General features: G+C 35.8%; 1 pseudogene; it reads right to left on the bottom strand.

Moving 5' to 3' along the window:
- Positions 1-1,423: 1,423 nt before the first annotated feature.
- On the bottom strand, positions 1,424-6,749 carry LOC147550077 (uncharacterized; annotated as a pseudogene).
- Between the last annotated feature and the right edge of the window lie 8,241 nt (positions 6,750-14,990).

Below are 14,990 nucleotides of genomic sequence, written 5' to 3'. Positions count from 1 at the left end.
TCATTTTAGGGCTTCGTACTATTGAAGGAGCAATATAATAATTGGGCCCGCGGGATAGCCGTGGGTTTACTCTAGGCCTGAGAAAGAATTTAACAAGTGCCCAAAAATTTTGAGTCTCTAATTAAGGAACGTTTTATGGGCGCCATTAGTGTTCCTATTCTAAACGGCCTCCCTAAAACACTAAAATGTAGATACACCCACCCCTTTAAGAGAAACCCCTTGACCCTAATGCTGCTAACGGGTCCCTCCGACACATCTGTCGGATGGATCAAGAGTAAAGGAAATGGAGAAACATAGTATGGTATCTAGTAGATTGTGAGAGAGATATAGAGATCGTAGGGCCGGCCCTGAGTTTTTGGTGGCCCGAAGCGAGGTTACCAAATGTGGCCCCTTCAATTACTTCAAATTATAAAATTCTATTGCAAAAAATTTATAAGTAGCGAAAATATATAATCATAGGCCAACGCTTTGGAGAAAGTTAAATAGTTTCCGGGGTGTGAAAAGTTGGTCAAAAATTGGTCAATTTTGTTTGACAATTTTATTTTGTAAATTGTTAGAGGGAAATCAAAACATCCACCTCACTTCCCTCCACCTCACCTCTCTCTCCACCTCACCTCTTCTCTCTCTCCTCCATCTCATCTCTTCTCTCTGCCCCCTCATCTTCTTGCCACTTCACCGGCAAAGGTCGTCGGCCGGTCAATTTCCGGCCGACGACCTTCAAACAAAAAAAATAAAAAAGTTTTTTTTTATTTCATCTCTCCTCTCTCTAAAAAAAAAATTTTTTTTTTCATCTCCTCTCTCTCTCTCTAAACTCTGGCGAAGGGGGTTTCCCTTCGCCGGAGTTCGTCCGCCAGACTTTCAAGGTCTGCTGGAGCAGATCATGAAGGTCTGTTCCGGCAGATCTGGAAGGTCTGTTCGAACAGACCATGAAGGTCTGCTCCGAGCAGATCTACAAGGGCTGTTGTAGCCTGTAGATCTGCTCGGAGCAGACCTCATGGTCTGTTCCTGCAGATCTAGAAGGTCTGTTCCGGCGAAGGGAAACCCCCTTCGCCGGAGTTTAGAGAGAGAGAGGAGATGAAATTTTTTTTTTTTTTTTTTTTTTTTAGAGAGAAGAGATGAAATAAAAAAAAAAAAATTTTAAATTTTTATGTTTGAAGGTCGCCGGTCGGAAAGTTTGCCGGGCGGCGACCTTTGTCGGTGAAGATGAGGTGGCAGAGAGAAGAGATGAGATGGAGGGGAGAGAGAAGAGGTGAGGTGTGAGAGAGAGGTGAGGTGGAAAATTTCCCTATAAAATATATTTCCCCAGAAAATTTTCAAAATTTTACATATTCCGTTTAATATTTCACACCCCGGAAACTATTTAGCTTTCCCCAAAGCGCTGGCCTAATTATATTATGTAACAAAAAAGTGGTGATACTCACAATCAATTGAACATCGTTCTTCTTACATTTTTAGATGCAAAATCACTAATAATTGTTGAATAATCAAGTGTATCGGCTATATCTTTCTAAATAGACAAAATAGCCAACCCATTTAACCTTTCTTGTGACATTGTGGACCGAAGATAAGATTTAATCAGCTTCCACTTTGAAAAACTTCTTTCCGCAGAAGCAAAAGTGACAGGTATGGTCAACAAAATTTGATAACTAACCCATGAATTTGGGTAACACCCCTTTATATCCTTCAAATAGTTTAACACCTCAATTGGTCTTCTAATATCCTTTGGTATAAGACGCCTCAACACTTTGAGTTCTGAAAACAAGTTTAATCCATCTATATCGTACGACTCATTGTGTCTTAGAAAATTTTCAAGGCAAGCACATGAGCTTCTCAAATGACCATCATCTTTAGAATTTAACTTGTGCAAATCAAACAAAAACCCAAAAATCTCTTCGTACTTTTGAAATTGTTCGAATCTACTCTTGAAAGAAGAAAGAGCACGATCCAATATGTATAAGAAGTAATTAACTCGAAATGATTCTTCAGCTGACATTGATGCATTTTCAGTTATATTCTCGTCAAAATGTTTCTTTCTACGTATAATGCGTTTTTCTCGGAATGTAGTTTCAACATCCATTTTAATTGCAATCTCTTTAGCTTCAATCTTGGCTTCTTGAAATCCCACTTCTCTATAATTTTCAAGATAAGAAATAAGCCCTTTCAACTTCTCTAATGCAACATAAATATCCATATCTTCAGTTTGAAGTGTTTTGCTAACGGAGTTTACCGCAAACAAAATTTCATGCCAAATAACCATGCTAAGTAAGAAATCAAAATTTTCAAAGTCTTGGGTTATGATGTTTTCGGCATCATGAACCATTTTGGGATCATTACTTGTTTCTACCAATTCCTTTAACGCTTCATGTATTTGTGAAGCTTGGTATCGTATTGCTTTAACACTTTCAACTCGACTTTCCTATCGAGTTTGGGAGAGTGACTTAAGTGTGATACCTTCAAAGCCTTGTACTTTATCTTTCAATATTTGTCAACGCTTAGGTGAAGATGAAAATAACACATAAATACTTTGTATGGCTCCAAAGAAAGTAATCCCTTTAGGACACGAATTTGCCATATCACAAAGTACAAGATTAAGACTATGACAACCACATGGCGTGTAGAATGCTCTTGGATTTATTTCAAGCAATATTTTTTGCACACCTTTATGTTTTCCTTTCATATTAGATCCATTGTCATATCCTTGTCCTCTAACATATTCAATATTTAGATGAAGATGATCCAATTCATTTTTAAGAACTTCAAAAAGACCATACCCCGATGTATCCTCCACTTTTAAGAACCCAAGAAAATATTCTTCAACTTTTATGGGAGTTACTGCAACAATCACACATCTTATAACTAGTGACATTTGTTCTTCGTGACTCACATCTGGAGTGCAATCACTGAGAAGTACCTAGCATCTTGAATTTTTTTCACAATCAAACTTTTAGTCTCAAAAGCCAACATTAATATCAATTCATTTTGAATTTTGTGACTAAGATAATGATAATGAATTTCACCATGTTGAATACGATAAAGGTGCAATTTTAGTACCTCATCAAATTCAGCAACCCATTCAATTATGCCCAAAAAATTTCCATTATTTTCTTGACCGATCTTCTCATTACTTCCTCGAAAGGCTAAACCTCTCTTAGCTAGAGTCTTTACAAGACCAATTATCCTCTTCAAAACCTGTTTCCAGTGTTCTTTTTCTTTATTAAGTTGTTCTTGTAAATATTTGTCAATTGTTTCAACTCTTCTCAATCTCACTTCTAACTCATGTCATTTCATTAAAGCTTCACAATGGTCATCACTACCTTCATGACTTTGAAGTCTTCCTGTAAGATTTCTCCAATCTTGAAATCCTTCGTTAGTTAACTTACCACCATTTCCACGACTATTGAACAACTTGCAGCAAAAACAATAGACTTTGTTTTTACACATTGAATACACAAGCCACACCCTATCATATTTATCGCCATTTATAGTAGTGCGATTATAATAAAAAAAAACTTATCAAGTGCACCGGCTTGGGACTTCACTAGTTCTTCTTCTCTTCTTTTTTTCTTCTCTTTTCCGACCCGGATACATGTTTTCTAATTCTTGGAGGCATACTTAAATCCCAAATCTAACAATGATGACAATAATATACTAAATATACCAATGACTAATATCCGAAAGATGAATGAAGAAACAATGAAAATATATTATATAGCCATAGAAAGTAAGTTACATACCTTGACACCGGTTAGAGTCTTAAATGTTAATAGTTAGAACTTGAAAAACCCAATGCTTGGATCTCTAAATTGAGGTTTCCACTTTAAGTCTTGAAAACTAATTATTTTATAGACATAAATGTGAAAGAAACAAAAAAATCAATTTAGAGTTTGCTAAATGACCAATGTGTAAATTATTATAAACACCAAACATAAGTATAAAGAGATACTTAATAAATAGTAATTACCTCTTAGAATGTTGAATAGTAATTACCTCAACAAAAAAAAAAAAAAAAAAGTATAAAGAGATACTTAATAAATAGTAATTACCTCTTAGAATGTTGAATCAGGAAATAGATTATTACTATGGTTTTTTGTCTTGTTGAATAATTGAAGAGAGAAGAAAGATTTTTTGATGTTAGGGTTTATACTTTCTAGGTTGGACTGTAATTGGGGAGAAATGGTGTGGAGCTCGATTTTTAACTTTGGGAAAGTAGTTACTGGTGGTGGTGGGGTACTAGGTAAGAATTATTTAATTTAAAATAGTAAGTCATTCACGGTTTCTTTGTTGGGTTTCTCATGAGGGCCCATTCACAAACATTAAAGTGCCCCGAAATTTTTTTACAACAGTTAACAAAGTATATAAAATTGGTGGCCCCCAAAAATTTGTGGCCCAAAGCGAGGCTTTGCTCGCTTTGGGCCAGGGCCGGGCCTGAGGTCGTGGTGAAGATCGTAATTGAGGGTGGACGAGCAGGAGGAGAGAATAACTGAGGGTTTGAGGTTTGGCGTATAGGTGTGCATTCAAGTTTAATAATTATCCAGGTTTTTGGGGAAGACTTGTGAAGACTTGTGGAAGGATTTCAACTTGAACTTGAAATGTCTGATGTAATGTATTTTCTTACATCTTTTGAGTTAAAAAAAGAACACTCTTGGTGAAGTATTGCCCAAGAAGTTGAAACATAATTAGGCATAGGGAAGATCAGGAACATCGTGTGAGGGTGAGCTTGAGAAAGGGTATGGAACCTCTTTGGTGACGAGAAGAACCAGGCTCGGCCCTGACTTTTCAGAGGCCCGAAACGAAAACAATAAATGTGGCCCTATCTCGGACAACAACCTAAGACAGATTGTCTTGTATTATTGTATAAATGTGTTCGTTTTACTTATAAATTTTGATTTTAACTCCTACAATAGAATACGTAGTAAAGCTCCGCCTCGAGTGTTTAGTTATCCTACACATTTAATTTTTTTTTCCGAAGACTTTTTTTCAAACTAAAGAATTTCATGTTTGTGCTAACTTCTAAAATAAATTTATTCTTTTTAATCCTTTTTAATTATTGTTCTTGTTTTTTTCCAATATCAAAATTCACAATCTTGTACTTTGATACTAAAATTTCTAACAACAAGTAATGTCAATATTTTGAAAAATCAATGAGCTTATTTAGACTAAGCACCAAAATTAGGTATATACTCGAACGTACAACGATAACATGATACGGAAAAAAATCGAATTTAAATAATGTACTTGTAATTTTATCCAAATTTTTTTCATTGATTGCATTAATCACTTCTTATTTGCACCTTACTGTTTTAGGTGTATACTTAAGGGTTAATTCCGTTTTGGCCCCCAATTGTTGACCAACTCACCGTTTTGGCCCCCAATTGTGTCCGGCAGTTCGTTTTGGCCCCAAAAAATTCCTAAATGGCCCCAAATTTTTTCAACCTCCCAATTCTACCCCCATGGCATTTCTGTAATTATTTTTTTTTCCTTTTCTTTGTCCACCTCATCTAACAATTGACACATCACTCTGTCCACCTCACCCTTCTTCTCCGGCGAAAGGTTGCCGGCCGGAATAAAAAATTCCGGCCGGCCACCTTTACCAAAATAATTTTTTTTTTTTTTATTTCTCTCTCTTCTTCATCTCCTTCTTTCTCTCTCTTCTTCATCTCCTTCTTTCTCTCTCTTCTTCATCTCTTTCTTTCTCTCTTCTTCTTTCTTTACCTCTCTCTCTCTCTAACCCCTCTCTTTCTCTTTCTCCAACCCCTCTCTCTCTCTATCTTTAAAACTCCGGCGAAGGGGCGGAGCCCCTTCGCCGGAGAACCAGACCTTGAAGGTCTGGTTGGAAACCAGACCTTCAAGGTCTGGTGAGAAACCAGATTCGGTCTGGTTTGAAACCAGATCGGAATCTGGTTTCAACTAACCAGATTTCGTTCTGGTTAGTTGAAACCAGATTCCGATCTGGTTTCAAACCAGACCGGGATCTGGTTGTAGAAACCAGATCTCGGTCTGGTTTGAAACCAGACCGGATCTGGTTTCGCACCAGACCTTGAAGGTCTGGTTCTCCGGCGAAGGGGCTCCGCCCCTTCGCCGGAGTTTTAAAGATAGAGAGAGAGAGGGGTTAGAGAAAGAGAAAGAGAGGGGTTAGAGAGAGAGGGGTTAGAGAAAGAGAAAGAGAGGGGTTAGAGAAAGAGAAAGAGAGGGGTTAGAGAGAGAGAGGTAAAGAAAGAAGAAGAGAGAAAGAAAGAGATGAAGAAGAGAGAGAAAGAAGGAGATGAAGAAGAGAGAGAAAGAAGGAGATGAAGAAGAGAGAGAAATAAAAAAAAAAAAAAAAATTATTTTGGTAAAGGTGGCCGGCCGGAATTTTTTATTCCGGCCGGCAACCTTTCGCCGGAGAAGAAGGGTGAGGTGGACAGAGTGATGTGTCAATTGTTAGATGAGGTGGACAAAGAAAAGGAAAAAAAAAATAATTACAGAAATGCCATGGGGGTAGAATTGGGAGGTTGAAAAAATTTGGGGCCATTTAGGAATTTTTTGGGGCCAAAACGAACTGCCGGACACAATTGGGGGCCAAAACGGTGAGTTGGTCAACAATTGGGGGCCAAAACGGAATTAACCCTATACTTAATCATAATGAACAAAAAATAGTGAGACATTAGGAAATAGATTTAAAAACATAGCCAAAGTAAATTACATATTCGTGGAAGTGTTTATATACTCCCATATATTATAACCAACATATATGATATACCTCTATACATGTAAAATGTAGAGAGGAATAGAAATTGGGTGTGGGTACAACAATAACGGGTAGTGTACTAGTTGGTACATCTTTGGTCCATTGTGGACTGTTAAAAGAGAGAGGGAGGAGTTGGTGTACTGTTAGTGTTTACCCTTTTTTGTTTACTAGGTTCCCACCGCGCCCTACGGGCGCGGTAGATCCCTCTTGGCTAACGCCGTTGTGGTAGATCACATCTCGGTTTTACGAGTAAGGTGTTTCCAACATCTTTGAGTGCGTGTACCGCGGTGTCTATGTTCATGTCGTCTGACGTCACGTGGGGTCGAGCTTACACGCAAACGTACATGCAAAGTGGTGCCAATTTTCACATCTTTTAGCGACATGTGTGTACCTGTCATCCGAAATCAGTACGTGATTTCATTCGAAATCAGTACATGATCTCAGATGACAGGTATTCGCATGACCCCATATGGTGTGAAAATGAGCACCACTGTGTTTTAAGTTCCTCAGTAATATACGGACCTCCGTTAAGAGCATATCCAATGCAACACTCAATCTTAGAAACTCTGAGTGCCACCTAGGATTTTTAGAGTTTTTTTTTCTTAAAACTCATCTCCAATGCAACACTCTATTTGGATCTCTAAGGTGACGTGTCGAGGGTGGAATAGAGATATCTCAAGAGGACACTCTATTTCTAGAGTGTCTTCTTGAGATATCTCTAATTGTCCAACTCATCAATATTTGATTTTCAACCTATAGAAATCGAGTCTTCTATATTTTCTAAAATAACTAATTATTTATTGACAAAAATAACTATGCCACATAAGTAAATAAGATAAGTTTAAAGTTTTGCATTGGAGACAAAAAAAAATTGAGGATCTCTATTAAGGCCACCTAAGAGTGAGAATCTCAATTGGAACTTGACACATAGGATGAATAGAGATTTTTATGAGTTTTGCAATTGGAGATGCTCTAAGTAATTTTTTACAGATTCTACAGGCCCTCCTCTAAAATCTCAAATGTGGCCCCTATTATTTGGTGGCCCAAAGCGAAACTTTGCTCGCTTTGGGCCAGGACCTGCTTTGTGTATTAAAACAAGTGAAGTATGTAAGGGAATTACTTTAAAAAATCCTAACTTATCTCCACAAACAAATCACCGTTTTTACACCACAAAATTCATGTACATTTAGAGATGAAGGGGTAATATTGCATGACTTTTAAAACATTAATTACACCATTCATGAATAAAAACCTCACAGTTTGTTTTCACTTGTTCATTTCATTAATTTATTTATAAAAAGGGATTTGTCTTTTTGTTAGTTCTTATTATTTACAAACTTCATATCTACAATGTCATAGAACTACTTCTTTATTTGTATCATATGCTTGTACAAAAATTGAGAAAATGGGACTATGAGATGTTGGAAGAAACTTAATCCACGTGCTGATTTTAATAGGGTAGTAAAACCGAGATCATTTTAGTATCAATTTGATATTTCAAATTGGAGATAATTTTCGAGAGATCTGTAAGCTTAGCGTATTTACTACTGTCAAATTTGTAATTGGGAAGACTTTTTAGATCTTCAAATATGTTCCATGGTTCTGTAACATAGATATCATTTTAGCAGAATTCTCCTATTCTTCTTCTGATAGTTTTTTCATATTTTGGATATATATCGTATTATCTGGTTGTCACGCTCTTCCAAAAATCTTAAACTCCTATATAAAAGGAAAGGATAAATTAGGACAGATGAGAAGCTACATAAAAAGGTCATAGTTTTGTGCAGGTCCGGCCCTACCGCCTACGAGGCCCAAAGCCACTTACAATTTGAAGATTGAACATAAGTAATAAAATAGCCTTAAACAATTCAACTAGAGGCCCTATACGATTGGAGGCCCAAAGCCACCACTTTGGTGGCTTTGGGCTCGGGTCGGCCCTGAGAAGAACTTCCTTTAACTTTTCTCTTCTTGAAGCGTGAAGGTATGTTCTTGAAATAAAGAAAAAAAAAAGTATTTCATACCTTAGTCGTACCAAATATATAGTCGACCTCAAATTGTGATGGTATCATATGAAAAATCCTAAATGCAGTTTCTGGTTCCCAAACAAAATTGCTTGAACATTAGAAGCGATGTCTTTAAGCTTTTAGAAAAAGGTAAAAAAGATAAGAAGTCTCGTTAGCATGTAAATATTTTGTCTTTTCATTATCGAGAAAATTTAATTTACTTTTGAAAGAAAATGTGAAGATTAAAATGTTTTTGTTCTTTCTCTCACATTTATTTTCATCTTTAACTTACCAAATGTTGGCTTCGTGTCTTGAATATCATATGTTTGAGGAGTACATTGTTTCGTAACTTTCAGCACAATTATCACAATTGGTGCCCTTCTCGTTTAAAGTAAGAAGGATATGATGGTATATTTGTTCCAGTCTAACTTAAAAGTGTTGTAATCATCACAGGACTGTGGATGGACCAGCAGGGGCAGGGCGCCCGCACTGGACCCCCCACCCCAAGGGGCCCATTGAGTTCTTTATATTTCATTTGTTTAACGTATATGACTATATATTGGAGCAAGACTAACAACATAACATGGAATTATTTAGCTCAGTTGGTAAGTCTTATGGTTTTTGTTCAGTCATGGGTTCGACTCCAATTGAAACCTTCTTTTTTTCATTTTTTTTAAGTTGTAAACAACCAACTCTGTCTCTAGGCCTCTTCCACTTTTTTTCATTTTTTCTTTTACAATTTTCTCTATCAACCTATCTTTCAAACTTTAATTTTAAAATTTTTCTCTATCAATCTATCTTTCAACCTTAATTAATTTCAAATTGCGTTAAAAAAATTGAAATTCTAATTTTAACAAAATCCTATACAAATTAGGATACTTTAATTTGGTTAGGACAATCATAGAGCAACACCGTTCATTTGGGTTCATCTGTAACGTTTTAAAGCTAAACTATTTCAAATTTATGCTCATTACTTCGCGTGTAAAATTTTTTTTAACCACGAATTCGTATGAACTGGCCGCGATTAATATTTGACACTGGACCCCAAAATTGTCAGCTACGGTTCTAGATGATCATCACGAAACATCCATTAACCAAATTCTCCAACAAAGAACATGACGATTATCCATCTGAATTATGTCATAAGAAAATATCTACATTAATTAGCAAACTAGGTAACCAAGAAGTAAAACCAACGTTTCTGAGAAGAGTATATAGAAATAAAATTAAGGATACCTAAAAAAGTAACTAAACTAGAAAAATGAGTCAATAAAAGGTCAAATAGCCATTTAGGGTAGCAGCATGGGTCAACCGGTTACAAGGTGAGATGTGGCCTAATGGATCCACTCAAATGGGCTACCTCATAAATGAAAACTATGAAATTCTAAAAATGGGTTGTTCAAAAGCAATTTAAAGAACAACTGTGCTACGTGGCCGAAAATGGCCCGACTGCTGGCCCAATGTGGCCGATGTTTTGGGGGACCGATGCGAACTTATAATTGGGGCCGACATATGATAATTTAAAAGCTAAAATTTTGCTTGAAGGATAAATCAATATTCGAATAAATTAGTTGTTAATATTATTAAAGAGAATACTCTCACATAAATTTTCTATTAAAAGGTATTTATACATGCGTTATTTAACGAACTAATTTGACTGAAAATATTTTGTATATATGTATGAATAACAAAATAAATTTGTTAAACATTTGAATGTTGTAATGAAATAAATCCAAAAATTATAACAAAATTGGCATGTGAATACAAAAAAATATTGATGATTCATAAAATGGTCACCCGTTGACTATCGTCAATAAGTCAAGAAAACACCAAAAGTTCAATGGGTCAACCTATCTCAAGGCAACATGACCGCTGAGCTGGAAGAGGTCTGCCATCTAAAAGGGAGGTCGGCAAGATCATCTAAGGAGCTTCAGCCTTGTCCTGCCTCAAACACAACTAGGTTTGTCCTCAGATTCGTAAGGAGGGTTGGGGTCCGCGTAAGCAATGTCGATGTCTTACGCCTTGGAAGACAGAAGCGCGCCGCACGCTTACCAAATTAATTCTAAATATTCTGAAATATCTCATTAGGCCAAGATCTTACGTGTTTGATCAACTTGGGTTTCAAGCGTCTCACAGGAGCAAACATGTCTTAAAAATATCTATCAGCTCAGCAGGAAATTTAGCAAGGATCCTTGAACATAGGAACTTCTAAATATCCAAGATACGAGATAAACACAAATAGGAAACACTAACTACGAAATAGTACTTCTAATACAACACGATGGATCTCAACCGCCTCAATGGCACCGTCTATCACATCGGTCTAAAGCAGCCTATAAAAGGGCATCACATCACCTTCAACAAGGTAAGTTGAATACGTTCCGAAAGGTTCATGAATAATCAATCTTTAACTACAAAGGGCAATCTGACTCGGAGAGGTTTCCGAAATCTTTGCAGGTTTTCCCAACAGGTTTTCAGGAGCGAGAATCAAAGGAGTAGTATCATCTATTCAGACGTGATCCAACATCAAGTCTCGTTATTCCAGACTGATAACCAGATTGTCATTTTTTGACATCAGCAAATACAATATTTTGCATGTTTCAAAAGATAATTATATTTTGCCTAAACAATTGATGAATATATTCGAGAGAGACAAAAAGAAATAGAAAAGAGAAGAGGAAAAAAGACAAAAAAAGATAATGAGAAAAAGATAAGAGTAAGATTGACCTATAAAATTATGATAAGTGAGTCTTAAACTTTAAACCATATGAACCTTGGGGCCGGAAGAATCTTTAATTGATTCATAGAAAAAATGTGTAACCTATGGTTTCAATGCGAGGGTCACCTAGGTACAGGTTAACAATAGCATCAGCTGAGTTATTGTTGTTGTTTCAAGGATCAGGATAAAACTCCTTTTATAAGTCACCTTTCAACGTGTACCAAGAAGGGGTCCCTTAAAAGGGAACGGGGACGGTACGCAGTACCGACCCTGACTTTTGGAGGGAGGGGGCTAGGCAAACGTATCGATGGGGACCCTACACACTTTAAGCTGAAAAAAATGTAAAAGTTGACATTTTTTCTTCCATAAAATTTACAATTGTTAAAATTAAAAATGAAACAAATACTACTCAAACACTGCTCCTCTTACCTTTTTTGATGCAAAATCACTAAACACATTGCTATAGTCAACATTATTCTCTGGATCTCTGCCAACTCAGTTTAATATATAACAAAGCTAACCACTTAAACATAAACAAAAAATAAAAAACACAAAAAAAAGTTAAAGGAACAAGAATCTTAGCTCTATGTAATTGTGTAATAAATTTTTGTAGAGGATGAAATAGAAATGTGAGATTTAACTTTGAAGAGAAATTAGAAAATAAAAGAATTATAAGATTATGTTTTTAATTTGATATTTTTTTTGTGTCTTGTAGGCTTCTATGAGTAGGTAATTAAGTTTGGCCACTGCTTTGGGGAAAGCAGAAAAATTTCCGGGAAAGACGGTGCAAAATAAAAAAAACGCAGACCAAACGCACCTAAGAAGTCGACGGCCGCATGTTATCGGCGACGCCGGCGACTTCATCATCTTCTTTCTCCCCGTTTCTCTCTCTCTCTCTCTTCTCTCTCTCTTTCTTCTCTCTCTTCTCTTTTTCTCTCTCTTCTGTCTCTCTCTCTCTCTTCTCTCCTTTCTCTCTCTGTAAATTCAGGCAAACCATAATGCCGTATAAACTCGAATGAGATAAAAAAACATATAATTTGTCGCTAAAGCTATCAAGTCAAGTTCTCATGTTCTTTTACAATCAAGAATATGAGAAACACATGACCCGAGAAAAATTCTAAAGAATATGAGAAACACTGGAGCAAGGTTCCATCATCTCAAGCTTAGCGGTACATCCCTCTACAGCATTGTTCAGGTAAACCATGGGGGTATTACCAATCAACTGTACCAAGATAATCATACAAAATTGAAGTTTCAAAAAACTTAATCTACAACTAATTCCAAATATATATATATATATAGAAAGTCAACTTACTTGAGTAACATCTTTTGCAATTGTAGACTTCTCTTCAACCATTTCTGCAGATTGCTTTTTCAACTAATAGTATGCTCAAAATCATCATCAGCTGATCTCTGTATAGTTTAAAGCAAAGGGTAGGAACTCTAAATTAGTAGATGTCAATATTGTTCTGTCTTTAATCAACAGTTTTGTCAACAACCTTGCAAAGGGGGGTTTAATATGCAACTCTATATAAGTTTTTTGCAGTTATAGAGAAATCGACAACTATATGATCAATCAGTTAAAACCCAAACTTTTAGAAGAAATCTTACCTGGTTTTTGGAGGTGTAGTGGGAGATTTGCTTGGCGGAGGAAAGATGAAAGTTGAAAATGGCAAAGATCCAATTATTGTAGACTCGACATCCAGACGACCTTGGTCTGGTTTTCCAGACGAAGATTCCGGTGAAGGGACCATTCCCTTTGCCGGAATTTAGAGAGAGAGAAAGGCAGAAGAGAGAGAGAGAGCGAGAGAGAAAGGGATGAAGAGAGAGAGAGGGAGAAAGGGAGGAAGAGAGAGAGGGTCGCCGGCGTTAATGGTAGAAGTTGCCGGAATCCGGTGGAGGTAGCCGGAGTTTTAGTTGAGGTAGAGGAGAAGAAGATAAAATAAAAAATTGAAAGGGTAATGTTTGGAGGAAATAATAAAAGTTTGTTTCCACCCAAAACTTATTGCCCCAGAAACTTTGCTGATTTCCCCAAAACACTGGCCTTAAGTTTAAATGTTAGTATGATTTTGTCAGTCTTTTAAACTCCCTCTTAGAACATCTCCAATGTGACACTCTGACAAACACTCTAAAGTTCTAGTTGTCCAGTGTCAATGAAGATTATCTTTCCCGAGTGTCAATATAGAGACGCTTTAATTTTTGTTAGTCTCCAATGGAGATCTCTAAAATCCCTTTACTTAATACACATGTCACTCTTAAATTTAATAGAGAAAAAGTAGTTAAAAAAACAAAAGTTTCTATTGGCTAAAATTTTAGATAGGCACTTAAAGAGTCTCAATGAGACACTCTAATTTTAGAGTGTCTCTCTTGAGAGTCTCTATTAATAAATGCTCTACATCATCATAGAGTGTCTAGTAGAGTGCCCCATTAGAGAAAGTTTTTTGACTAAATCTCAATAAATCCTAAGTGACACTCTAAGTTTTAGAGTTTGTGTGTTCCATTGGAGATGCTCTTGGTTAGGGGTTAATTAAAGTAAAAAAATTGCTTAAAAATAATGGATAGGCTTGAAATTAGAATTTGGATAGGCTTTGTTATTTGTCTTTGTCTGTGGTCGCGACTTTGGGAAATAAAGAAAAGAATTTTTTGGTGTATGGCCCATAAAACGGGCCCTAATAACACTTTTAATCCTCTCTAATCTCATAAAGGGTATAAAAGTCAAAATATTAATACAAATAGATATCTAGTCCATTTGAATACATCTAGAGAGAAAACACAAATCCCTAGAATATAAAATAAATTTTAATACCTAAACTAACCTTCTTTAAATATAAAAACACATTTATCTTCATATTCACCAAATATCTTTTCCATTTTTATCTCCCAATTTCTCTCTCCAATCACGTTTATAAACAAAGAAACCGTGATCTTCATTATATTTAGTAACCGAAACCTTTTGGTTTTTTTTTCTCTCTCTACATCTTAATCGTCTGAAAATACTCCATTAAATCTGAGCATCTGTTTCTGATTCATTAGAGCTGTTGAAATCATCTTCTTCATCGTTAATCAGGTAAAACACTTTCTGTTTCAGTTTATTATAGTTGATTATCTCTCTATAAATCTTAATCGACTGAAAATCTTCCATTAACTTGTTTCATATTCATTAGAGCTTTTGAAAATCATCATCTTAATTGTTAATCAGGTAAACAAAATTCTTCTTTACTGGTTCTGTTTCAAATCGAGTAAGTTATTATTGTCTTTCTCTCTCTAAATATTTCATTAATGATTTTGATCTTAATGAGATAATCCTTCATTACTGAATCCTACAAATCGAGTATGTTGATTGTTGCAATCAATCATCATATCAGATATCTATAGATTTGTAGATTATGCGAAGTATGATATTCACGTTTTTCTTCAGATCTGGTTTTCAATCCGTACGGATTTATGAACCGTGATTTTTCGTACGGTTCCTCATAACAGAATTAACATTACATTTACTTTATCTTAAATTACCATAATTTAAAGTAAATTATACAAACAT

This window comes from Eschscholzia californica, unplaced genomic scaffold (genome assembly GCF_041429995.1).
Source record: "Eschscholzia californica isolate CP2 unplaced genomic scaffold, dmEscCali1.0.p SCAF_3, whole genome shotgun sequence".
Taxonomy (NCBI): Eukaryota; Viridiplantae; Streptophyta; class Magnoliopsida; order Ranunculales; family Papaveraceae; genus Eschscholzia; species Eschscholzia californica.
The sequence above is the reverse complement of the archived record's forward strand: the minus strand, read 5'-3'. Positions and strand labels throughout refer to the sequence as shown.